The 26,156-nt window shown below is 42.2% G+C and overlaps 1 long non-coding RNA gene across 5 annotated transcripts; it reads right to left on the reverse strand.

Moving 5' to 3' along the window:
- Positions 1-2,375: 2,375 nt before the first annotated feature.
- LOC147341479 (uncharacterized) lies at positions 2,376-25,645 on the reverse strand. Of its 5 annotated transcripts, none has more exons than XR_015159093.1 (5): positions 25,022-25,645; positions 24,356-24,531; positions 20,474-21,791; positions 5,382-5,482; positions 2,376-4,252 (listed from the first exon to the last, which is right to left on the reverse strand). It is a non-coding gene; the product is annotated as an uncharacterized LOC147341479 (long non-coding RNA). The 5 variants fall into 5 exon arrangements; XR_015159089.1 differs by having other exon boundaries at positions 2,378-4,252; positions 24,998-25,645; XR_015159091.1 differs by lacking the exon at positions 20,474-21,791 and having other exon boundaries at positions 2,379-4,252; positions 24,998-25,610.
- Between the last annotated feature and the right edge of the window lie 511 nt (positions 25,646-26,156).

Here is a 26,156-nt window from a genome sequence, read left to right on the forward strand (position 1 = left end):
CTAAGAACTGTGCCTGCTGCTCCAAGAACAACATTCTCTTCTGTGTAGCTGGGGCATCTGGCTGGGTTGATCAGAATCCACCCCTTTCTGGCGTCATGCGTCCAGGCAACTCCTAGGTAGTGCGCCGGCCCTGCAGGGGCTTTGAGGGGTCGCCACGTTCCTGCGGATAGGAGCTTGGCTTGCAAAGAAGGGCTTCCGCTGATTTCGATTTCCCTGGCCTAGGCTGTGCAAGCTGAACCAAGACTCAAGGATGGCGGTGACGCAAAACAGGGAACCTCTCCTGTCTATTTTCTTTGTGGATGGCGTGCTCCTATATACAGAAAAATCCCCAGTAACCACACACAAGAAAACTCCAAGTCAACAAGTGAATTCTGCATGGCCTTCCCTGGTGGCGCTAGTGGTAAAAAAAACCTGCCTGCCAAGGCAGGAGATGTGAGAGACACTGGTTTGATCCCTGGGTTGGGAAGATCCCCTGGAGGAGGACATGGCAACCCATTCCAGTATTCTTGCTTGGAGATCCCATGGACAGAGGAGCCTGACAGGCAGGTTACAGTCCATGAGGTGGCACAGAGTCAGACATGACTGAGCAACTTCGCATGCACACTAGCAATGAACAATTTGAAAAAAAAAAATTAAGAAAACAAATCAATTTAGATAGTACCCAAAACAAATAAAATATCTACCAAACAAATAAAAAAGAATCTAGTAAATCTTATAACCTCTCTGTCCCATTAGTGAAATAATTGAACATGAATATCTAAAGAATCTTATTGCAGCCACTGGTTTAATTTTTTTTTTCTTGGTTGTCTAATGGCTACCATAAGGCACAAAAATCCTGCTTCTGGGAGGAATGTCACTGAATATAGAAGGATAGAGAATACAGGAATCATCCCTAAATGCAACTAATGACCTAGCAAAAACTGCCAAAGTCAACCTTTGAAGAATTCTTGAATACAAAATCGAAAACTGACAATAACCAAAGAGAGATTTGAAGAAAAAGGAGGCTGCTTTGCGGTGATAGAGTGCAGAGTTATTTTAAATCATCCCCCCACCACCCACCCCCCCAACACACACACATATCAGACTGGCAGTAGCTGTGCAAACCACAGGCTGCATCTCTGAGGCAGACTGCTAGTGCCACAAGCAGCAATATGGACCTTTTTCTCAACAACTTGAGTCCTGACCTCTATGGCATTTCTCGAAAAATCAGAACCCATACCCTTTGTTTTACCCAACTCTGAGTTGCCAGTGCTGGGGCAGATTTTACTGGGCAAAAGCATTAAAAAAGGCACAGGCATTAGCTGAAGCAGTTTGGGGAAAGGGACGACACCTAAAACAAGAAACAGACAAAGAAGTCTTGAAAGGAAGATGTTGGGAAAGGAGCTACATGTGAGAATAAAGGCTTTAACAAGCTCCCATAAATACCAAGGAATTGAGGAATGCACAAACATGCCCTATTTAGGATGCATATTCACAAAAGGCCAGAGAAGACCCTGAATTTTAACATCTGGCTAGCCTTCAAGCTCTGTACAAGAAGTAACGACTTAGAGTTGTAAACACCTTGGCTAAGCATTAAAGGAGTACCCCAACACAGAATCAATCTGCAAATACTAGGAGAGTACTTCTTTTTCTTTCTTCATTATCTTTTCTTCCTTTTATCTTTTGTTGGCTGTGAGCATTTAAGGTAACTCTGTCAAAACATCAGCTGACCACTAGACTAACAGAACACAGGCTTCAGGGCCACAAATAACAAAGAATACAGATTTTACAAAAGTAGTTTAGAAAAACCCACAAAAGGCAACAGCGACAAATTCTCGGCAGGGTGGAATATCTGGTTTCCAGAATTGCCACACTATAATATTCAAAATGCCCAGTTTTCAACAACAACAAAAAATTTCTGAGGGATGCAAAGATACAGGAAACTACATCCCATCAACGGGGGAAAAAATGAAACCATTCCTTAGGAAGCCTAGGTATTGGACTTAATAGACAAAGATTTTCAGTGAATTGTCAAATATGGACAAAGAACTAAAGCAAACCAGTAGAAGAATGTTCAACAAATAGAGAATATCAGTGAAGAGATAGAAATCATAAAAAACCAAATAGAAATAAATGAAAAATTCACTAGAGGATTTAGCAGTTGATTGAGGAAGTGGAAGAAAGAATAGCAAACTTAAAGATAGGTCAGTTGAGATTATTGTCAGAGAAGCAGAAAGAGAAAAGAATAAAGAAAAATCAATAGAGCCTAAGAGGCCTGTGGGATACCATCTAGTATGTACCAACATATGCATAAACAGATTCGCAGAAGGAAAGTAGAGACAGAAAGGAGCACAAAGAATGTTGGAGATATAGCCAAAAACTTCCCAAATTGGATGAAAACCATGAATGTGCAGATGCAAGCTTAACTAAATCCAGCCATGATAAATTCAAGGAGCTTCACAGAAAGAAACAAAATAGTCAAATTGTCAAAAGACAAAGAGAGAAGCAGCCCATCACATATGAGAGAGCCTCAAAAGATTAGCAGTCAATGTCTCTTCAGAACCCATGGGGGAAGTAGGATGACATACTTAAAGTTTTGAAAGAAAAATAATGTACTCCAATCTTCCTACATCTAGCAAAACTATCCTTCAAAAATGAAGGAAAAATTAAGGCAGTCCCAGATAAACAAAAGCTGAGGAAGTTCATCACCAGTAAACCTGCCATATAAGAAATATTAAGGTGAATCCTACAGAATAAAACAAAAGAGCATCAGATAATAATCCAAAAATACATAATGAAATAAAGATCACTAGTAAAGGAAGATACATAGGTAAGCAGAAAAGCTGGTGATATTGCATATATGATTTCTAACTCCTTTTATCATTTTTTGTTCCCATTGATTTAAAAGATAAATGTATAAAATAATAATTACAAAGCCACATTAATGGGCACACAATATATAAAAATGTAATTTGTGAAAATAACGACACAATGCAGGGGCACAGATGTAAAGGAACAGTTTCTGTATACTATTCATTTTATTAATACTAAATTAGTATTCAAATTTTATTAGTATAAAATTAACATATTAATTGTAATCTCTAGGGTAACCTCTAAGGAAAAAACTTTAAAAAATATAGGGGATTCATTCCCTGGTCAAGGAACTGGATCCCACATGCTGCAATTAAGGGTTTGCATGCTGCAACTCAGAGATTGTTACCTCATCTAAGACTCAGTGCAGTTAAATAATAAATAATTTTTTTAAAAAACAAAATATACAGGGGAAAACAGATGAGAAGGAAATCAAAATTGTACTCTAGAAACAAATCAGCTAACCATAAAAGATGGTAGTGATGGAAGAACTGAAGAACAGAAAATGTCTAACCCAACAACCAAATGAGAAAAAACCCAATGAAAAAAATGGGCAAAGGATCTGAATAGACATTTATCCAAGGAAGATATACAAATGACTAACAAACACATGAGGAGATGTTCAACATCATTAATCATAGAGGAATGCAAATTAAAACCACAATGAGACACCACTTTATGCCCATTAGGATAGTTATAATTAAGATAAAACACAAACAAAAACAGAAAATAACAAGAGTTGGTGAGGATGTGGAGAAACAGGAACCCATATACATTGCTGGTGAGAATGCAAAATGTTGCAGTCCAGTAGAGAGCAGTTTGGCAATTTCTCAAGAAGTTAAACGTAAAATTACCATATGATCCAGCAGTTCCACTCCTAGGAATACACCTCAAAGAATTAAAAACAGATACTCAAATCAAATGCTTGCACATGAATGTTAGTAGCAGCACCAATCACAATAGCTAAAATGTAGAAACAACTCAAATGGCCAAATCAATAGATTAAAAACTGTGGAATATACACAGGGAAATATATTCAACATCCTGTGACAAACCATAATGGAAAAGAATATAAAAAGTATGTATATGTACAACTTAAACCTTTGCTATACAGCTGAATTGGAGAAGGCGATGGCACCCCACTCCAGTACTCTTGCCTGGAAAATCCCATGGATGGAAGAGGCTGGTGGGCTGCAGTCCATGGGGTCGCGAAGAGTCGGACACGACTGAGCGACTTCACTTTCACTTTTCACTTTCCTGCATTGGAGAAGGAAATGGCAACCCACTCCAGTGTTCTTGCCTGGAGAATCCCAGGGACGGGGGAGACTGGTGGGCTGCCGTCTGTGGGGTCGCACAGAATCAGACACGACTGAAGTGACTTAGCAGCAGCAGCAGCATACAGCTGAAAGTACCACAACATGGTAAATCAACTATACTTCAGTAAAAATTAATTAACTAGGAAGGGAGGAGGGAGAAGGTGAATGGGGAATGACTTCTTAATATATATGAGATTTTCTTTGAGGATGATGAAATGCTCTGGAATTAGTGGTGATGCTTACACAATATTATGAATGCACCATGTCATCAATTGTACACTTTATAATGATTAATGGTTAATTTTTTGATGTGTGAATTTTACCTTAACAAAAGGAATAATTTTTTTAAATCTAGCTTCTGAAATGCGGTTGTATCTTCTTCCTGTGACCTTTCTTAGGCATGTTGTGGTCAAAGCCTTTTAAATGACAGGACATTAATCGCTGGGACATTATCAAGCTTACAGAACAAGTTGCATGAAATATTCTGTCACTGCTATTAATGAATATTCACTTAATGAATGTTAATGTGTATGACAAAATTTCATCCAAGACTTGCTTCCATTATAACCTCATAGGGAGATTGTGAAAAGTAAGACCCTCACCCACCTCAAACTCAGACTTGTTTGCCAGCTACCATTATCTCCAAACAAATAAACACAGATATAACTAAATTGACTAAGGGCAGTTTGTAATACATGGTAAGTGGCAAATAATGTTAAATATTGTTATTATACTTCAAAATGAATTCAGTTGTGACATTTAAACCTGCAAAAGCAGTGGCAAGGGAGGGGTATGATTTATTATAATGCAAAAAAGAGAGTTTCTAAATAAATTACATGTCTCTGACCAAGTAAAATCATATGGAGTACAGGTTTCAGAAGCCCACCACCACCACCACACATGCAGAACCATAAACACTATAAGGAGAATTTTAGAAGTCATCAGATTCCTTTAGACAATAATATAAATCTTATGCTTAATCACACAAGCAAATTTACCAGCTCCCAGTGGTTCAAGAATGTGCCCCTGAAGCCAGAATGTGTTTAAACTCCATTTAAAATAATACGTCCTAAATTTGTTAAGGCTTTTCACATTCCTAAGCATGCTCACACATGCTAATCATCTTATTCTCTCCACATCAGTGTGAGATAGGTAAAGCAGGCCTTATTCTTATTTCACTGATGAGGAAACTGAGGCACAGTGAAAAGAAGTTACTTGGCTAAAGGTAGACACAGACTCAGGTCTTCTAATTCTCTTCCTAAGCTTTTTTCAACTCAACTTCCAATTTCATAGATTCAGATTCAAATGGGTTCCATCTGAAACAAAGAGAATATCACAATCGAGATAAACAAGCAAACAACTAAACAAAAGAAACCAAACAGTGTAAAGCCACAGAACGAAACACATGACACATTTTTCTCCAAAGAGTCACACTTTTTTTGGGGGGGTAGGGGGGCCACACCATAAAGCTTGTGGGATCTCACCAACCAGGACTTGAACCCGGGCCCTCCACAGTAAGAACATGGAGTCCTAATCACTGGACCGCCAGAAAATTCCCAGAGTCACATTTTCTTAATCTCCATTTGCAATATCATCTTGCAACAACTTTGGTAACACTCAGAGGCAACCACTAAATAGAGATTCAAAGGAAAAAACCATACCACCACTATACAAACACCCCACCCTACCGGAAGCCAAAGCCATTGGTCTTTACTGATGTGATGAACTGGCCGCTGAATGCAGGCTCAGTGCCACAGTAATTCAGGCCTCCATCTTGACCCAAGGGTGGAAGCAATACAAACTGGGATGGAGATTCTTCCATCCAAATAAGATCCTGGCGTTGAAACTTAGTGGTGGGAAGCAAGCATGAAAGCTACTGACCAGAAGGGAGGTAGCAAAAAGGAAGTATTCTGCATGAAAGTTCCATCCCCTTAAGCTGCAGACAATTCTTTCTTCCCAGCTTCTATAGTACTTTTAGTTTGTGCTACTTAATACTTCTGGGCTTCCCTGGTGGCTCAGTGGTAAAGACTCTGACTGTGATGCAGGAGACCCAGGTTCGATCCCTGGGTCAGGAAGATCCCCTGGAGAAGGGGATGGCTACCCATTCCAGTATTCTTGCCTGGAGAATTCCATGGACAGAGGAGCCTGGCAGGCTACAGTCCGTGGAGCTGCAAAGAGTCAGACATGACTGAGCGACTAACACTTAATACTTAGAAAATTGGCAAGCACATGTGGAATACCTTCTGTATTGGCTCAGTGTACAATAAGAGAATTCAGAGGGCATCAGAGAGAAGTGGCAAGTACAGTGCCTCCCCTTAAAAGAGCTTTAGTATCAAGCTGGGGAGAAAAGATACTTGTATCCATGAAACAATGAGGCCAGGGTAGAGGGCATTAGATAAATAAAAGTCAAAGTTATGTAGTAAAGAGTAGGCAACATGAGAGGTCAGAAAAGAGGGAGGGAGAAAAAGAACTCATTTAATCTTTCTTATAACCCTATGAGGTAGAAACTAGTGTTAGTCCCACTGCACAGATGAGGAAACTATAACCAAGTTTGTGCAAATTGCCCAGGAAACGTAGGTAGTAAGTAGCAGAGTCGGGAGTTCAACCAAGAGCTGTCTGAATGCAGGAAGATTGGAGTAAAAAGAAGATGCTTCCTGGAGGAGCTAGGGCTTGAACCAGGGGCCTTCAAAGATGTGGGGGGCTTGGAATTTGAAGGGCCTTTAAAACAGATAAGAATTTAACCATCAAAAGTCTTTGTGACGAATCACATGATGAAGACAGTGCCTTAAGAATATGAAGCTATAGAAATACACAGAATGACCAGAAAGAGTGAAAGAGTGGAATCAGGAAACCAGCTAGGTAGCTGTTACAGAATGGAAGCATGCAGTGCTGTAGGACAGCCTGAACCAGGATATAAGATGATATGATGGAGTAGAATTAAAATGTTTCAAGGGGAGGAAAAAAACAGGACGACTTAAAAAATAGGGGTAAAGGGACAGATAAGAAAAGATGCCAAGAATTTAAGCCTGATGTACTCTGAGAAAGCTGCTACCACATGATATTATAGAAATAATGTCATCAGGATGGAAAGCAGGCTGGAACACTTGGTTTGGAGCAAATCGAGATTGAGGTGCAGACAAAAGTCCAAGTATAAATGCCAGGAGACAGTTGAAGAAGTAGGTCAAGAGCTCAGATGAGGTCAGAGCCAGAAGTGTCAGTCTCCACACAAAAGTGCTAGTTGAAATCATGAATGTTGATTAGTTACTATGTAAGATATTGTGATTTGCTATTTGACATATTTGCTATATGACAAAGCTATTCTTCATTTCTTCCTTCCTTACAGAATCCCAGTTTTGTCCTAAAGCTGCTGCAGCTGCTAAGTCACGTCAGTCGTGTCCGACTCTGTGCGACCCCATAGATGGCAGCCCACCAGGCTCCCATCCCTGGAATTCTCCAGGCAAGAACACTGGAGTGGGTTGCCATTTCCTTCTCCAATGCATGAAAGTGAAAAGTGAAAGTGAAGTCGCTCAGTCGTGTCTGACTCTTCGTGACCCCATGGACTGCAGCCTACCAGGTTCCTCTGTCCATGGGATTTCCCAGACAAGAGTGCTGGAGTGGGTGGCCATTGCCTTCTCCTGTCCTAGAGCAGACACTTGGGTTTTTAAGGGAACCTAGGCATGCCTCTGCTCCAGAGGAAAAAAAATCAGAGGGAGTCATCTAGGTGAATGGTTCTCAACCTTGGCTGCACAGGGGAGTCATCTGGGGAACTTTAAAACCATTGATGCCCAGATCCTACAGTCAGGGATTCTGATTTAATTGCTCTAAGAGGTGCTGGGGCATGGGTTCTAAAAAGCTTCTAAAGCTTCCAAAGCTTCTGAAAAGCTCTACAAGGTGATTCTTATGTGCTGCCAAAGTTGAGACCCACTTGTCTAAACCAATCATGGTAGTTTCATTCCCTTTGTCAGTAACTGACTTAGGTAATTGTAGCTGATGGGTCCCGAGGGGAAGTTAGGTGGCGGCATGGAAGACAGGTTTTTCTTATTCATTAAATTAAACACACTACAGGAAACACCTTTTTTAAGATGAACATCATCACTTCTACATGTAATATGTGGAACTGCTACAACCATCTTGCAGTTCTGAAAGGGATATACTAAAGACAGCAGATGAAAAGATGGAAAATTCCTAGGTTCTTAATGAGGTCCTTGAACTAGTGAATAGAACAATTCTGGGACCTCTCTACCTTTAGATATCTTTTTATAAGAAATAATATTTGTCCTTATGGTTTACATCATCTTGAGTTTTCTGTTACTTGCAGCTGAAAGCATCCCACTTGGAAACACATATATAGGTGCCTCTGCCACGGATTTCCATTAAAAGTTTTCATATATATTTCATAGTAAATGTAACACTATATTGTGTTCACTGACTTCCTGCCTGTCTCTTTCCTGAGTTTGAATTCTCAGAAAACAAGAATTGTATCTAATACGTTTCTGTATCCCCAGAGTACAATTTAAAACTCCAAACATAAATAAATAAATACTTTTTAAAAGTTTGATGGGTGGATGAAAGAGCTCATAAACAGGAGAGTGCCGATGACTGTGTCTTCAGGAGAATCCACAGTGAGAATGAAGAAAGGAGAGAACTAGAAGTCCCAGAGGTGCAGGGAAAGGGATAGAAGGAAAACTACCACAGGGCTTGGTCAATGGAGCCAAAATATTTTCAAAATCTAATAAGTTAGTGGTAGTCTGTGGGCACAAGAAGAAAAACATGGGAGTGAAGAAAAGGTTATTGAGATTTGGAGAGAAAGAAATGCCTAGAAACTTTTGGTATGTATTTTCCCAAGCAGACCCAAAGGCTCACATAGAATTATTTCTCAACAGCCTGTCACTCATCCTCTGCAATGGAATCTGGCACAATCAGGTGCCTAAGGAGTCAAAGTAGTGTTTAACAGAATCTCAATAACTTCAGGTTGGTTTCTGGTGACATCATCAGCACTGGGGACCCCACACCCAACAGAAACTAGATCAAAGTCAAGAATTATCACCATCATTAAGTGTTAATATATCTTTAGAGGAAGAAAAAAAAAAGATCAAGTTTTTTCTTCAGGAAAGTGAAGAACTTTGGGTGTCAATTTCTGCAAACACAGAACAGCACCTGTCCGGGTGGCATGAAAAGGTCACCTGCTCACAGCCTTACTTTCTTGCTCACAAGTCAAACAGGGGGTTTCCCAGCATGGTAACACTCTCATATAAGACATTCTGGAGCCCTAATTTCCATTTCAAATAATAGGTTATCTGTACTTTCGATTAAACAAGTAACCTTAACCCATTGCCATGGAATTCCTCTGCATGACTTTGGTCTCTGAGAACAGCATGTTTCTGGGAAGGAGTCTTGGGGAAAGTCCCCTTCTGCAGTGCACAAGCCCTTTCTCTTTTTCCATCCAGGAGCTTTTGCCACTGCCCCACAAGAAAAGAGCATTAGATCTTATAGGTAGGAAGTTGTTTTTTAGTCACTAAGTCATGTCTGACCCTTTGCGACCCCATGGACTGTAGCCCGCCAGGCTCCTCTGTCCATGGGATTCTCCAGGCAAGAATACTGGAGTGGGTTGCCATTTCCTTCTCCAGGAGATCTTCCAAACCCAGGGATCAAATCCACATCTCCTGCATTGCAGGCAGATTATTTACTGCTGAGCCACCAGGGAAGTGCAAGGTACGAAGTACCCTTTGAGAATCCTGCCTATTCTAACCTCTAAACAGTCATCTGAGAAATGCCAGCAACTCCCTAAATCCAATGAAGTGTGACTTTAGCACAGTCTTCAAAGATAATAATTATACTAACATTACCATGTTTAATAACATAGTCCAGTTTCCCTTTGTTCCCTGTGGTAGGTAAAATAATGACCCCACCACCCAGTAAAGATATGTAATCCCCAAAACAGGAACATGTTAAGTCACATGGCAAAAAGTATCTTGCAAGTGTGATTCAGTTAAATATCTTGAGAAGATTACCCTGAATCATAAGAGTCCTTATAAGAGTGAGGCAGAAGTATCAGAATCAGAAGATGTTATGACAAGTAGAGAGGGGGAAAGGGAGGGATTTGAAGATGGTGTGCTATGGCTTTGAAGATGTAGAAGGAATGTGGATGGCCTCTAGAAGCTGGAAAAGCAAGCAGATTCTCCCCTTTGAGTCTCCCGAAGGAAGACAGCCCTGATGACACCTTGATTTCAGGACTTCTGAACTATAGAACTGTAAGATAATAGATTTCTGTCATTTCAAGCCCCTAAGTCTATGCTGACTTGTTCCAGCAACAGTAGTAAACCAATATATTTGCTGTCCTGATTTCTTTGGAAAAATACAACTAAGTGGTCGAATAAATCTGTGGCCTCCAGGCTTCTTTCGGAAATTCACAGTGCATGTTAGTTCACTAAAGGCTCTGAGAAATTCTATGGAAAAGAAACCTATTTAAGTTTAATGCATGTTGACTTGGTAAAAATTTTGAGCTGCAGCCATCAGTGAGCATCCTGCAGAACTAGGTTCCTTTCTCAGAACACACATTTGAGGTGACTACTGCACAATTTGACTGAAGCTGAAGATAAATGTGTTAACCAAAGAAGAGGTTAGCGTAGAGATCTAGAAGGTGGTGAGTCAAAGAACCAGAAACTCTCAATTGTTGCTCAACTGGTCCAGGAAAACTCATTCTCATAAACGAATATGAGTGTTTAGTTTTTGTTCTCTGATCTATTCCTAGGGTGGGGCTAGCACAGGTGGATGGCAGATGCCATTGAGATAATTCAAGGAATTCCCCTACTTCTCATTCCATGTGCCCCAAAGAACCTTCACCTATCATTAAGCTTCCCTTTCAAATCTGGCCTGACAGGCTGACATGCCAACTCCAATCTAATTAACAGTTATCTGTACCCCTGAAAATGAATAAGTTGGAATTCTGGCTTTGGATCTCTATTGCTTGTGATTTAGATTTGGTTAGCATGAAGCCATCCCCAGGAGATTACTGACCTCTAAGCATCTTTGACAAAATTCAGCTTCTGGACCTAACTAATACCCTCTGAGGTCCTGCCTAAATTTCCAGACAGGCCAAACGTTCTTCACACATCCACCCTGCCACACTCCTCTAATTGCCATATCGCTATCTGGTGTGATTTCCTTTTCCATAACAGCTCTATCACCGTGTCTAAGAAAAGCTCACTAGAAGTGCATTCACTCGACTGAGTTCACTTGCAGGGTGACATCAAGCAGTATTGGACATGGACAGAAAAGGGCCACATGGGCAGAGAGCAGGGGCAACCTGGAACAGACATGAGGATCCTCCCTTTAGTTTGTTAGTTCAGTCGCTCAGTCGTGTCCGACTCTTTGCAACCCCATGAACCGCAGAACGCCAGGCCTCCCTGTCCATCACCAACTCCCAGAGTCCGCCCAAACTCATGTCCATCGAGTCGGTGATGCCATCCAGCCATCTCATCCTCTTTCATCCCTTTCTCCCCCTGCCCTCAATCTTTCCCAGCATCAGGGTCTTTTCAAATGAGTCAACTCTTCACATGAGGTAGCCAAAGTATTGGAGTTTCAGCTTCAGCATCAGTCCTTCCAATGAACATTCAGGACTGATTTCCCTTAGGATGGACTGGTTGGATCTCCTTGCAGTCCAAGGGACTCTCAAGAATTTTCTCCAGCATCACAATTCAAAAGCATCAATTCTTCAGCGCTCAGCTTTCTTCACAGTCCAACTCTCACATCCATACATGACCACTGGAAAAACCATAGCCTTGACTAGATGGACCTTTGTTGGCAAAGTAATGTCTCTGCTTTTTAGTATGCTATCTGGGTTGGTCATAACTTTCCTTCCAAGAAGTAAGCGTCTTTTAATTTCATGGCTGCAATCACCATCTGCAGTGATTTTGGAACCCAGGAAAATAAAGTCTGCCACTGTTTCCACTGTTTCCCCATCTATTTCCCATGAAGTGATGGGACCTGATGCCATGATCTTCGTTTTCTGAATGGTGAGCTTTAAGCCAAGTTTTTCACTCTCCTCTTTCACTTTCATCAAGAGCCTTTTTAGTTCCTTTTCACTTTCTGCCATAAGGGTGGTGTCATCTGCATATCTGAGGTTATTGATATTTCTCCCAGCAATCTTGATTCCAGCTTGTGTTTCTTCCAGCCCAGCACTTCTCATGATGTACTCTGCATATAAGTTAAATAAGCAGGGTGACAATATACAGCCTTGACATACTCCTTTTCCTATTTGGAACAAGTCTGTTGTTCCATGTCCAGTTTTAACTATTGCTTCCTGACCTGCATACAGGTTTCTCAAGAGGCAGGTCAGGTGGTCTGGTATTCCCATCTCTTTCAGAATTTTCCACAGTTTATTGTGATCCACACAGACAAAGGCTAAAAGTAGGAAGTTAAGAAACACCTGGAGTAACAGGCAAATTTGGCCTTGGAGTACGGAATAAAGCAGGGCAAAGGCAAGAGTTTTGCCAAGAGAATGCACTGGTCATAGCAAACACCCTCTTCCAACAACACAAGAGAAGACTCTACACATGGACATCACCAGATGGTCAACACCAAAATCAGACTGATTATATTCTTTGCAGCCAAAGATGGAGAAGCTCTATACAGTCAGCAAAAACAAGACCAGGAGCTGAGTGTGCCTCAGATCATGAACTCCTTATTGCCAAATTCAGACTTAAATTGAAGAAAGTAGGGAAAACCACTAGACCATTCAGGTATGACCTAAACCAAATCCCTTATGATTATACAATGGAAGTGAGAAATAGATTTAAGGGACTAGATCTGATAGATAGAGTGCCTGATGAACTATGGACGGAGGTTCATGACATTGTACAGGAGACAGGGATCAAGACCATCCCCATGGAAAAGAAATGCAAAAAAGCAAAATGGCTGTCTGGGGAGGCCTTACAAATAGCTGTGAAAAGAAGAGAAGCGAAAGCGAAGGAGAAAAGGAAAGATATAAGCATCTGAATGCAGAGTTCCAAAGAATAGCAAGGAGAGATAAGAAAGCCTTCCTCAGTGATCAATGCAAAGAAATAGAGGAAAACAACAGAATGGGAAAGACTAGAGATCTCTTCAAGAAAATTAGAGATACCAAGGGAACATTTCATGCAAAGATGGGCTCAGTAAAGGACAGAAATGGTATGGACCTCCCTTTAGATCAATGCAATGAGTATAAATGAGGCTATCACTGCATTACCTGTACCAGAGGGAGGAGGTCAGAGCAGAGATGACAAGAATACCATGTATCACTTCTGATCACTTGGTAGAAGACAGACGGAATGGTGGGTTAAGGTTTTGTGGACAGCTGTTGTCTTCCCAATATTCAAGGACTTTTTCATTCCCTCCCTCTGTTTATATGGTATCAGTAGAAACTACCTCTTCCTACAATAGGACTTGGAGCCCTTTCTCTATGGTTTTGTATATCCCTCTTTTATGAGTTACATTTGCTTAGCAAAATTTATCCCCAGGAGACTGGATCCCTGGCTGGACACCTAATCAAATTGAGCTAATCAATTCCCTTCAAGGACGTTATTGAACTGAGAGATCAGTTTCTCTCTCTGGATGGTCAGATCCAAAATGTGTAAAACTTGGGTGGTATTAGCCATCATATTTTCCTCCATACTAGAAAGAGAAAGCTAATCTAATGTCAGAGGGAAAAATGAGCACAGCACAGAGAGGTACAGAAACAAGTGGTAGAAAGATGGTTTTTATCCCATAGTCCTAGTACATCTCTGAAGTTCACTTACATTCACTTGGGTTTTGTGAGACACTCCTGAATCCATACTAAAAAAAAAAAAAAAATCCCCTTTTTGCTTAATCTGTAAAATTGGAATAATAACTCTACCTTCTATGGTTCATTTAAAAGAGTCTGTGCATTTGAAAATTTATAAAGCCTTTAGAACCCTGCTTGGCACATAATAAGTGCTAGATAAGGATTTAAATTTTTCTGTCACTTGCAACCAAGAATGCCCTGACTAATGACAGAAGGATACAAAATGTATGCCCAGGCTCAATGGCAAAGAGGGCGGTGATCAAGTAACCGTGTCTTCCATGAGAGCAAAGGAGAGAGGAGACAACATATATATTATATGCATAAGAAGTACCTGCTGCTTCACCAACTCAAAATACAAATTTTAACATTTCCTTCAATATCCAAATTATGATGACTGAGTTTTTCTATGCCCATGCTGACAGGAAAGTCAGGTTTTATCTTGGGGTCCCTTAGAACACAAGGTATCAGACACCGTCCCAGAAACCACAACAGTTGGCCCTCTGTATCAGCGCGTTTCACATCTGCACCTTCAACCAATCACGTATTGAACATATTTGAAAAAAAACCTCCATAAAGTACCAAACACTAAACCTTGAATTTGCTATGCTTCAACAACTATTTACATAGCATTTACATTGTATTTACTACCATTTACATAACATTCACACTGTATTAGGTATCCTAAGTAATCAAGAGATGATTTAAAGTATAGGGGAGGATGTGCATAAGGATATATGCAAATACTACATCATTTTATATAAGGAACTTGAGAATCTGAGATTTTTGTATCCAAGGGAGTCCCAGAATCAATCCCCCACAGATATGGAGGGATGACTGTATACGATCTTGACTGCTAGGCCAGTTACGTCCCATAAGGACGATGGGATGTGGTTGACCCAGACCTATGTTTCTGGATAAAGTAGGCTGCGGCTCTCTAGCTCTTTCATACACATGGATCTTTGCTTGTGGCTTAACCTTGTCCCCAGGAGGGGCTTCATTGAGGCAGAGTTTGGTATCACTGTCCTCAAAGACTTGTCAGAAATGTCTCCCAATCCCCCTAGTCCCATGGGCCCCCCTAGTGCAGAGGCCAGCCACCAGGATCTGTCTCTATTCTCATGGTGCTTTTTGTCTCTGGGGCTTTGTTGCCCTTTACCAACCCCTAGAATGGGCCAAGGCTACCCTCCTGCATCCTGACTATGTTACAACAACTCTGGGTCTCAAATAGAAAGGGTCAGGATCTCAGTATCAACTAGAAGTCCCGCTACTCCTTATACAAATCTCCCCCATTCCATCCAGTAAGTATCAGTATCCTATGACGATGGGCATGTAGTCATCTCTATTTTTGTAACTAAAGGGTCATTCTGATGACTTGCTCCAAAGAAAGGAAGAAAGCCTAAAAGTGAATCAACGTCTTTGCATCCCTGGTTTAGAGAATGGAAAAACACTGGCACCAAGAGGAAGGGATGGAGGGACAGATTTTAAAGTCGACATAGGTACAAACAAGACTGGAAGCAACAAATCCAAACCACAATTTTGCTTATCATCAACCTAACATAGTCCAGAGGGATTACGCATGGAGGTAGCTGAGAGCAGCATGGGGACTGCATTCTCCTTGAAGGAGCACTGCCAGGGAGCCTCCAACCCCTGCTGCAAGCAATCTGCAAAGCTTTCTGCTTCCTTATTATCAACTTGGCAACAAGAGCTTTATCCCCATTGGATGTACTTACTGAGGTTGTGTTAGAGCAGTGGTTCCTGAAATTAGGGTCCCAGACCAGCAGTACCCAGTCACCTGGGAATTTGTTAGAAATTCCAATTGGGGGGCACCTCTCCAGACTTGCTGAATCAGAAACTCCAGAGGCGGGAACCAGAAGTCTGTGTCTTAATCACCTCCAGGTGATTCTGGGCACACTCAAATGTGTTAACCACTGGCCTATATCTATTTTCATCCATAAGCTCTGTACTAGGGTGGCATTGCCGGATAAAACCCAGAACACCAAGTTAAAGTTGAATATCATGTAAACAACACTAATTTTAGTATAAATATCTCCAAAATATTGCATGGGATATGTTTATTATGTGTTTATAGAAGCATTTGTTGTATATCTGGAATTCAAATTAACTGAGCATCGTATGTTTTTATTTGCTAAATTTGGTAACTCTAGGTGGGGAGACTTCAGACAGGATGATGATGGCACAGCCTAGCCCTTGAAGAAGAGCACAATTTGCCACCCTAAAATATGCCTTTGGGAACAAGGATTATTTTAGGCTGATTATTAAACAGCAGACACTGAGAAAGTTCAGGAAACTGAGCAGAAAAGTGTTAGTAGTTCAGCTGTGTCCAACTCTTTGCAACCCCATGGACTATAGCCCACCAGGCTCCTCTCTCCGTGGAATTGCCTAGGAAAGAATACTGGTGTGGATTGCCATTTCCTTCTCCAGATCTTCCCAACCCAGGGATCAAACCCAGATCTCCAGCATTGCAGGCAGATTCTTTACTGTCTGAGGCACCAGGGAAGCCCCAACTGAGCAGAAGGTACCATTTGTAAGAGCTGTTTACATTTATAAGGGAAATCTCCATTTGTAAAGGCGTCTCCCTCTCTGTACCTGGAAGGAAAGAAGGGGAAGGAAAGGATGACAAAATCTCTAGAAACTCTTATCAATGGAGAAGTGAAGTGAAAGTCGCTCAGTCGTGTCCAACTCTTTTCAACCCCGTGGACTGTATAGTGCATGGAATTCTCCAGGCCAGAATACTAGAGTAGGTTGCCTTTCCCTTCTCCAGGGGATCTTCCCAACCCAGGGATGGAAACCAGGTCTCCTGCATTGCAGGCGGATTTGTTACCTGCTGAGCCACAAGGGAGAAGACCAAGACCTAAATCTGCATAACAACCATGCCTGCCCTTGTTTCTGTGCTTTTTCTGATATACTCCCATAACTGGCCACCTGCCCACACCATCTTTTGTCTTTGGCTGGAGATGGTCTTTAAGGTGGTGGCTTGGGCCATTTCAAAGAGTAACTCGGTTTTCCTGGTCTCTCCCATGTATACAAGAGGCACACATGTTATTAAACTTGTTTTTCTTGGGTTAGTCTGTTTTTATTACAGGAAGGGGGGGTTCTCAGCCAAGAACCCAGAAGAAGAGAGGGAAAATGATTCCCTCTACACACACCCTCAAGGGTCCCCCAGTTCAGGGGATGTGCAAAAACTTGACATGAATCAGATAGCTATCACTAAGACCAAGCACTCCAGAGTGTAAAACTCAGATCCCGGGAAATTTTAAATGGTGGCAGAGGGACTGTAGGATAAACTAGAAAAATTAGATATTATATTCAAGTTCAGCTCAGACTCCAGAGATCTCAGCTTCTGTAGTTTCTGGCAACGAGAATTGTACTCTTCCCGCCTCTCTTTGACCAGATTTCTGCCTTGTATCCATAAGGCAGCTTTGTGTGAATTAGAAAAAGGAATACTTTGCTTGGATCACCTGGCTGTGCAGCTTGGTGCATGGATCCTGGGCTGGACTCCAGCCCCCATGGTCCCCTTAGCTAGCTAGGCACAAGCTGCAGAACCCTTTGTGGCAGCTGTGAGCCTACTGCCCTTGTGACAGGTCTGCCTTTTTGCTGGCTAACTCGATTCATTCCAACTGCTTACTTTTTGTCTGCTTTGTTTCAGGGTCCCGGCTATCAGTAGGGGGGCCCTGCCCCCCACCACCCAAGTCTTGCTTTTGTAAAGCCATGTTCGTCAAAAGCATCCGTGTGCAAATTCCTTTGTTCATAATGGTGGCATTCAAGTTGAATTGTGCATGAAATTGTCTTGCTAAAGAAGCAGCTTTCTCTGTATAAAAGGGGGCAAGAGAAATTGAAGGATCTGATTAGTTAATAAGAATTCTGAGTAGTGAAATTCCAAATTAGCATAAAACAATTTCTCGTTCAGAGCACGTGCAGCACCAGAGTAAAAGAATTCTTCCTCTTTTTTTGTTAAAGCATTTTGTTCTAAAATAGTATAATCACAATAAGACATTCCAATGTGTGAATTATAGTATATTAAGTCATGACTAATTGCATTGATTTGCATTCAGCGTTTTTTAACATCTGTGTGGTAATTATCCTAATCCAATTTGTTATGCAGAATACAATCAGTGTTATGGATGTTAGTGTTTAGGGCCCCAGCACAATTTCCTGTAATAAAACGGAATGAAATACAAAGGTAGCTCAGGTGGAAAGACAGGCACATCTTTTATAGATATCAAACTTCCTTTCTTGATCTCCAAAATTAGCTGGGGGTGGGGGGTGGGGGGTGGGGAAGCAGAGATCAAACAAATTTAATTAGCATTTTAAAAGAAGGCCCAAGAAAACAGAGAAAGAGAGCACGTGCGCTCTAGAGAAGAGCCGAGCTAGAGCAAGCGGTATTCAACCGTCAGGAAGAAGACTTTTTTCTAACAGGCTGTGGCTTTCAGAAGCTGCCAGAAATAATGTCCTGACCCCGCTTAATAATGAACCAATGAGAGTGTGTTCTGCTGACATAGTGCTATTTCAGTAGGGGTTGCATCTTACCTGAGAATCAGGATTTAGCTTTAAACCTTTCATTTTTCTGTTCTTTTAGGTAAAAGGTAGACATGTGCCTGATAGCTCCGAAAAAGTCCTCGGAATCTAGGGCACAAAGTGTCTGTCCCAATGTGAGGGACAGGCAAAGAAAGCAGCTACCTCTGTGTCAGTGGTTGGGGTCCTAGAGACTCTTTCCCCTCTACCTCGGCACACACACGAACACACACACACAGACAGAAAACCTTGCCACTGCTGTGACTTTCCTACTTTGGTACATCCAGTTCTTTAACTTTTGGATCTGTCCCCTTTCAAAAAATTGCCAATTTGCCTCATCAAAAGTACACACCTTAGAGAGCAGCCTCTTTCAAAAAGAAGAGGCGTGAGAAGTAGGGAGACTCAAGAGGGAGGGGATATATCTATACAGAGAGCTGATTCACTACTGTTGTACAGCAGAAACACAACATTGTAAAGCAATTATCCTCCAAAAAAAAGAAAGAAGAGAGTAGAGAGAAGGTGAGGGTCCCAGATGTCAGAGAGGGAATAGAGGCTCTAAAGAGGTTAAAAAAAAAAAAAGACCTGAGAAGCAAAAGCGGCAGACCTTACAAACACTATTTATTCACTTACTTTGCTATTTAGCTGAGTACACAAGTTCTGGCACCCTGCAAATGTGGAGAGAACCCACGCCTATGGGTAAAGAGAGCAAAGTAGACATCGGGTGCCCTCCGGCGCCCATCTTCTCCATGTCTCCTCCCCTTTTCCACCAGTCAGTCCCCATTCCCTTTCTATCACTCGCTTGGTCAATCCATAGTGTAAACTCCTGGGTCCCCAGCCTGACTAATACTGAAAGTCGCCAGGAAACCTTCTTAAATAGCCGCCTCATCTCCACATTAATTCAGGTATGGGTAAAGCTGCACCCGGGTGATTCTAATGGACGGTTCCACCCAACTAGCACTGGCTTCAGCTTAGGTTTCACCAAGTACGCCTGTCTGTGCAAAATTTGCCTGGGCAAATGAAGGTCACAGTGGTGTGGCAGATGCCAGACATAATGACCAAAACTATGCCTCAGCAGACTAGGCCTGAAAGAGACTTCCTCCTTGACCAAAACTTAGTCAGGCTCCTCTAAGCCCTATTTTCAACTAGGCATCGTTTTCAGCCCTGTCCTTGGCCTGCAGAGAATCCTTCTAAGTCAGTTTAGGGGAATATCCCCCTCACCTGAGATATATGATCACCCTGATATCTAATCAAGTTCTTTATCCCTCATCTTTGATTTCTGTGTCTTTGGCTTCCCTTAATAATAATCCTGTTATTAAGCCAGTTTAGCAAGAATTCCCTCACCTTTAGTCTGTCTTAGCTTCCCTGGTGGCTCAGACGGTAAAGAATCTGCCTGCAATGCAGGAAACTCAGATTCAATCCCTGGGTCAGGAAGATCCCTGGAAATGGAAATGGCTACCCAACTCCAGTATTCTTGCCTGGGAATCCCATAGACAGAGGAGCCTGGTGGGTATTGGTCCATGGGGTCTCAAAGAGTCGACACGACTGAGCGACTTTCACTTTAAATATTTTGTCTTTGTCAGCTAGGGCTGCTGTAACAAGCTACTACCAACTGGGTAGATTAAACAACATTTATTTCTTACAGTTTTGGAGGCTGGAAAGCCCAAGATCAAGAGGTTGACAGATGCAGTTTCTGATGAAAACCCTTTCCCTGGCTTGCAGACCTTCTTCTCACTGTATGTGGGAGAGGGGTGGAAGGTGCTCTGGCCTCTCTTCCACTTCTTATAAGGACACTAATCCCATCATGAGGGCCTCATCCTCATGACCTCCTCTAAACCTAATCACCTCCCAAAGGCCCCACCTCCAGATACCATTACAATGGGGATTAGGGTTTCAACATATGAATGGGGGCCACACAAACATTCAGACCATAGCAACATCTAATAAAATTCCTCCTGATTATTTTGCATCCACTTACCCCCTCACCCTGCTCATTGGCTTGTTATCCTTGTTATATTAAGAACTGAGTTCAGTCTCTCTCCCCTGTTGCAACAGTCTTGAAGAAAGTCTTCTTTACCATTTTAACAAGCCTCAGAATAACTGCTAACAGGTCCTTAAGGGAAAAAACTACCTCTGCCAGGCACCAGGACTCCACATAGCCAACTATTCTCTAGCTAGTCAAGGCCTGCTTCACTCCATTAAACAGGACCCCAGTGGCTCCACCCAGGTGCCTAATATATAATTAGGAAAGACTCTGCTAAGGATTGGCAGTCCTTGGTGGGGATTTGTTTGCTGTATCTGTGAGCAAAGTTATGAAATTCCCATCATTCAAACAAGTATTTACTCCAGCTCTTGTCATATGCTAGGAAACTGGGGAATAAAACTAGGCCCCTTTGCTCTCAAAATTCATAGAAAAGCAGGGAAGGCAGACAAGTAAATAGATAAGTACAGCACACTTGAGAGCTGTGACCAGCTCTTCATAACCATTTGCTGGAAGGTGGGGAGCCAGCTATTGTGATGAATTGGCACAGTCTCCCTTGGATCACACCTCTGAGGTGATGCCTTCACATTGTTTATACTGCAAAGCTGCTCCTACTTCCTACTTTTCTTTCTACAACATCATCCCACGGCACAACTTTTCCCCAGGGTTTCCTTCTAACTCCCAGCACATTCACCATTTCATGGCTAACCTCTGCCTATAAGATAAAGCTCAAATTTGTTAACCCTCCATTTCAGGTACCCCATGGTCCAGAAAGGATGGTTTAATCCCCATAAGCATCAGCAATCAGCAAGGCATGCCGGACACCTAGCTCAGGAAGTTAGAAGACAAGGCAGTGCACTTTTTCCTGGGACATGGGGTGCAGCGGGAAAGATGGCCACCCCCTGGCCCATCATGCACTGCACTGCATGAAAAACCTGGTGCTAAACCATTCATAGACTACCTGTTTCTGGGTCGGGATTTCATATGTAGCAGGGCAGCTCCCTCATTGTGATCTATTGAAAGTCAGCCCTTTCAATAAGGGTTTGTAAAAAACACAAGTGTTTGTAAAAAAAAAAAAAAAAAAAGATGAAAGGATGAAGGAAGGAATAATTTCAAAACAAAGAGGAAAAAAATAATAAGTAATTTTTTAAACTATATTAGAAGACAAGGCACTGCAGGACATTCCCTGATTTCTGTGTCTATGCTGTCTTCGCTGGACCTTGGCCAGTTTGGCAGGGGAGTTTGCAGTGGGAGTGTTGCTGTAGGGACTTTCCAACTCCAGGGGAAAGAGAAGGACTGGGCTAGAAAGGAGAAGCTAAAGAAAAAAAAAAAAAAGTGAGGCATAAGATAACCCACAGAAGCTACTAGTGCTGTCAACACCTATAACCACTGCAACTCCATGACAACCCATCATGCCAGCTGTGGTGCCTCCCTTCCTAGCAACCAGACTTCTCTCCCTTCTCCCAAAAGCAAGGGAGACAGCAGGATGGGCTACTAGCAACTTTGAGAAGTGGAAAGATAGCCTGATATCTGGGATTGCAGTCAGGCACCACTCAAACACTACCTTGCAAAGAAACTTTGAGGCCTCTCTCAGTCTCCATCTCCTCACCATTAAAATGGGGATGGGGACTTCCCTGGCAGTCCAGTGGTTAAGACTCTATGCTTCCACTGCAGAGAGCCCAGGTTTGAGCCCTGGTCAGGGAACTAAGATCCTACAAGCCATGAATCGTGGGGAAAAAAACAAAGAACAGAAAAAATGGAGATGATACTGTCATTCTCCCTACTTCCTAGACAGCCATGCCATGCCCTTGTCCAGGGGCTTTTCCCAACCCAGGGATCAAACCGGGGTCTCTTATGTCTCCTGCATTGGCAGGCAGGTTCTTTACCTAAGAATAGGTAAAGGTGCCACCTAAGAATAAAGACAGACCAAGGGCTCAAAAATGCTCTATTAACTTCAGCAGGTCAATTGAGCGTGCAAGCTTCTTATGACTATTCAGATGGGCCTTCCAGGCATTTTGAACAGGTTTTTTTTTTTTTTTTAAGATGTATTTTTTATTGAAGTAACATTATATAAGTTTCATGTGTACAACATTATTTTTCTAATTCTGTATGCTCCACAGGATGCTCACCACCAAAAATTTAGTCTCTGTCACCTTACAGTTGATCCCTTCACCCATTTTGCCCTCCCCCTCCCCCTTCCCCTGTCTTGTAACCACTATTCTGTTCTCTGTAGCTATGCCTTTGTTTTTCTTGTTTGATTTTTTTATGTTCCACACACACGTGAAATCATACAGTATTTGTCTTTCTCTGACTTATTTCACTTAACATAATACCCTGAAGGTCCATACATGTTGCAAATGGCAAGATTTCATTCTTTTTATGGTTGAATAATATTCCACTGTATGAATATGTGTATATATACACACACACATATATATCACATCTTTATTCATTCATCTGCCAATGAGCACTTAGGTTGTTTCCATATCTTGGCTATTATAAATTATGCTGAGATGAACATCAGATCAGTCACTCAGTCATGTCGGACTCTTTGCCACCCCATGAATCGCAGCACGCCAGGCCTCCCTGTCCATCACCAACTCCTGGAGTTCACTCAAACTCACGTCCATCGAGTCAGTGATGCCATCCAGCCATCTCATCCTCTGTCGTCCCCTTCTCCTCTTGCCCCCAATCCCTCCCAGCATCAGAGTCTTTTCCAATCAGTCAACTCTTCGCATGAGGTGGCCAAAGGACTGGAGTTTCAGTTTCAACATCAGTCCTTCCAATGACCACTCAGGACTAATCTCCTTTAGGATGGACTGGTTGGATCTCCTTGCAGTCCAAGGGACTCTCAAGAGTCTTCTCCAACACCACAGTTCAAAAGCATCAATTCTTCGGTGCTCAGCCTTCTTCACAGTCCAACTCTCACATCCATACATGACCACAGGAAAAACCATAGCCTTGACTAGACGAACCTTTTTTGGCAAAGTAATGTCTCTGCTTTTGAATATGCTGTCTAGGTTAGTCATAACTTTCATTCCAAGGAGTAAGCATCTTTTAATTTCATGGCTGCAGTCACCATCTGTAGTGATTTTGGAGCCACAAAAAATAAAGTCTGACACTGTTTCCCCATCTATTTCCCATGAAGTGGTGGGACCGGATGCCATGATCTTCGTTTTCTGAATGTTGAGCTTTAAGCCAACTTTTTCACTCTCCTCTTTCACTTTCATCAAGAGGCTTTTGAGTTCCTCTTCACTTTCTGCCATAAGGGTGGTGTCATCTGCATATCTGAGGTGATTGATATTTCTCCCGGCAATCTTGATTCTAGTTTGTGTTTCTTCCAGTCCAGCGTTTCCCATGATGTACTCTGCATATAAGTTAAAGAAGCAGGGTGACAATATACAGCCTTGATGAACTCCTTTTCCTATTTGGAACCAGTCTGTTGTTCCATGTCCAGTTCTAGGGGTGCATATATCTTTTTTAATTAGTGTTTTTGCATTCTTCAGATAAATACCCAGGAGTGGAATTGCTGGACTGTGTGGTAATTCTATTTTTAGTTTTCTGAAGAACCTCCATACTGCTCTGCATAGCGGCTGCACCAATTTACATTCCCAGCAATAAAGCCTGATGGGGCCCTTTTCTCACATCCTCGCCAACACTTGTTGATGTTTGCCTTGCAAGGTTTGTAACAACACACATGATGGCAACAGGGACAAGAAGAGGGAACAGCAGTGACTCAGACACAGGTTCTCCGAGTCCCCTCCCCCATAGGCACTGGGTACTTGGTGGGATAAATTGCTTCAGCCACCACCTTCCCTCACCTCCTGTTGACATGACAGCAAAGCACCTGCTCTATCAAACATAGAAACCAAGACTTACCCACAAACAACCGTTCCGTACCCCTCATTCTTTTTGAAAACTGGTCATTATCATTCTCGAAGTCCTGGTGCTGGCATGCCCTGAGAAATATCCATTTATGAAAGCCATTGTGCCGCAGAAGAGCCTTTGCAAGCCTTCTTTCCAACTGAATTTGAACCGGCAGACAGGTCCCCAGGCTAAAGAGAGAAGTAAGTGGAGTGTGTCTGGCATATTTGCAACTTTTCAGCAAACTACTCCCGACTCATCGAAACATCTCCACTCTTGACTCAGGGCCCTGGGGTTGGGGGAGAGAATGGGCAACACTCTGCCCCATTGACATTGACTTGGCATGTTGGCCAACAAGAAAACATTACACTCTCACTTTTCTTGTTTGCTTGTTCGGCTGCACTGGGTCTTAGTCGCAGCATGCAGGATCTAGTTCCCTGACCAGGGATCAAACCCAGGTACTCTGCATTGCGAGTACAGCGTACAGAGTCTTAACCACTGGACCACCAGGGACATCCCCACACTCTCACTTTGAAGGGGAGGAAGCATCACAGACTTCCTGCAAGGTCCAGAGGGAGATTTATTCTAGGGGTGGAAGGACATAGAGTTTTGTCCATTGCCCTATAGATAGCCACCTGCTAATAAGGAGGATCTTACTTTGTTAGGCCTCTGAAAACTCACAAAAATCTCCTTTGGTTATCACTGTCCATCACTCGGCAGCTGGCCCCAGTCATGAGGAATTTTGTGGTATTGCCTATAAATCAGTGTAGCAAAGGAGAGCTGCTGCAGCCTTGTATTCTGTGACTCTTGTTTGGAAGCTCTTTTATTTCTTCTCTTCCTATAGGCAGCACATGGGACTGATTTGATAAAGGCCAAGGTCTAGAGACAGAAGTAGCAAGGGGCTTAACAACGAACACCCCCTTGGCATCTTTCCTTTCCCTACCATGACTTGAGGCTTCCAGAGGGGTCTGCAGGCTTTCACACAAAGTTCTGAGCTTTGTGACTGTTCAAACATCAAGGCATCAGTAAGGGTCTGAGGTCAGGTGAGATTGGTTGGGGCAGTGGAGGGGGCAGCGGGGTGAATTAGCAGATGAGGCTTAGGTCAGAGCTTTTAAAAGGGCTGAAAATGCTCTCCTTTCATCAATCAAGCTAAAAAAGAGAAAGTGAGAGAGAGAGAGAGAATGGGACAGAAAATTGGAAAATTAAGTGGAGACCAAGCCAGGAACACAGGGAGCTGTACTCATATACTTCTTTGAGAGTCCCGTACCACTTAAATGCCTTTTAGCCATTTAAAAGCACAGACTCTAGCTGAGTACTACACAATGTAACCCTCTGCAATGATGGAAATGTGTTATAAATACACTACCCTATAGTGGTAGCCACTGGCCACATGTGGCTGTTAAGCACTTGAAATGTGATTGGTATGACTGAAAAACTGAATTTTAAACTTTATTTTTTTATTAATTAAATGATTTAAAATTTTTTAATTCATTTAAATTTCAACTTTAATAGCTACATGTGGCTAGTGGCTACGATGGACCAGTACTGGTCTAGAGTTACCAAACTCTGGGTTCAAATGCCAGATCTGCCTCTTATTAGCTAGGAAACTTTAGCAAGTTATTTAACATCTGTGCCTCAATTTATTCATCTGCAAAATTGGAATATAAGGATTCTCACAGGACTGTTGTGAGGATTAGAGGAATTAATATGTATAAAGTGATTAGAGAAGTGGCTAATGCATCATAAGTGCTGTATATAATTTGTTTTTCCAATTAGAGACACAGAGTGACATTCCCATAGCCACTGAGAGGCCTCT

Source organism: Bos grunniens, chromosome X (assembly GCF_055505025.1).
Source record: "Bos grunniens cultivar Pamir isolate PY7600 chromosome X, Bosgru_T2T1.0, whole genome shotgun sequence".
Taxonomy (NCBI): domain Eukaryota; kingdom Metazoa; phylum Chordata; class Mammalia; order Artiodactyla; family Bovidae; genus Bos; species Bos grunniens.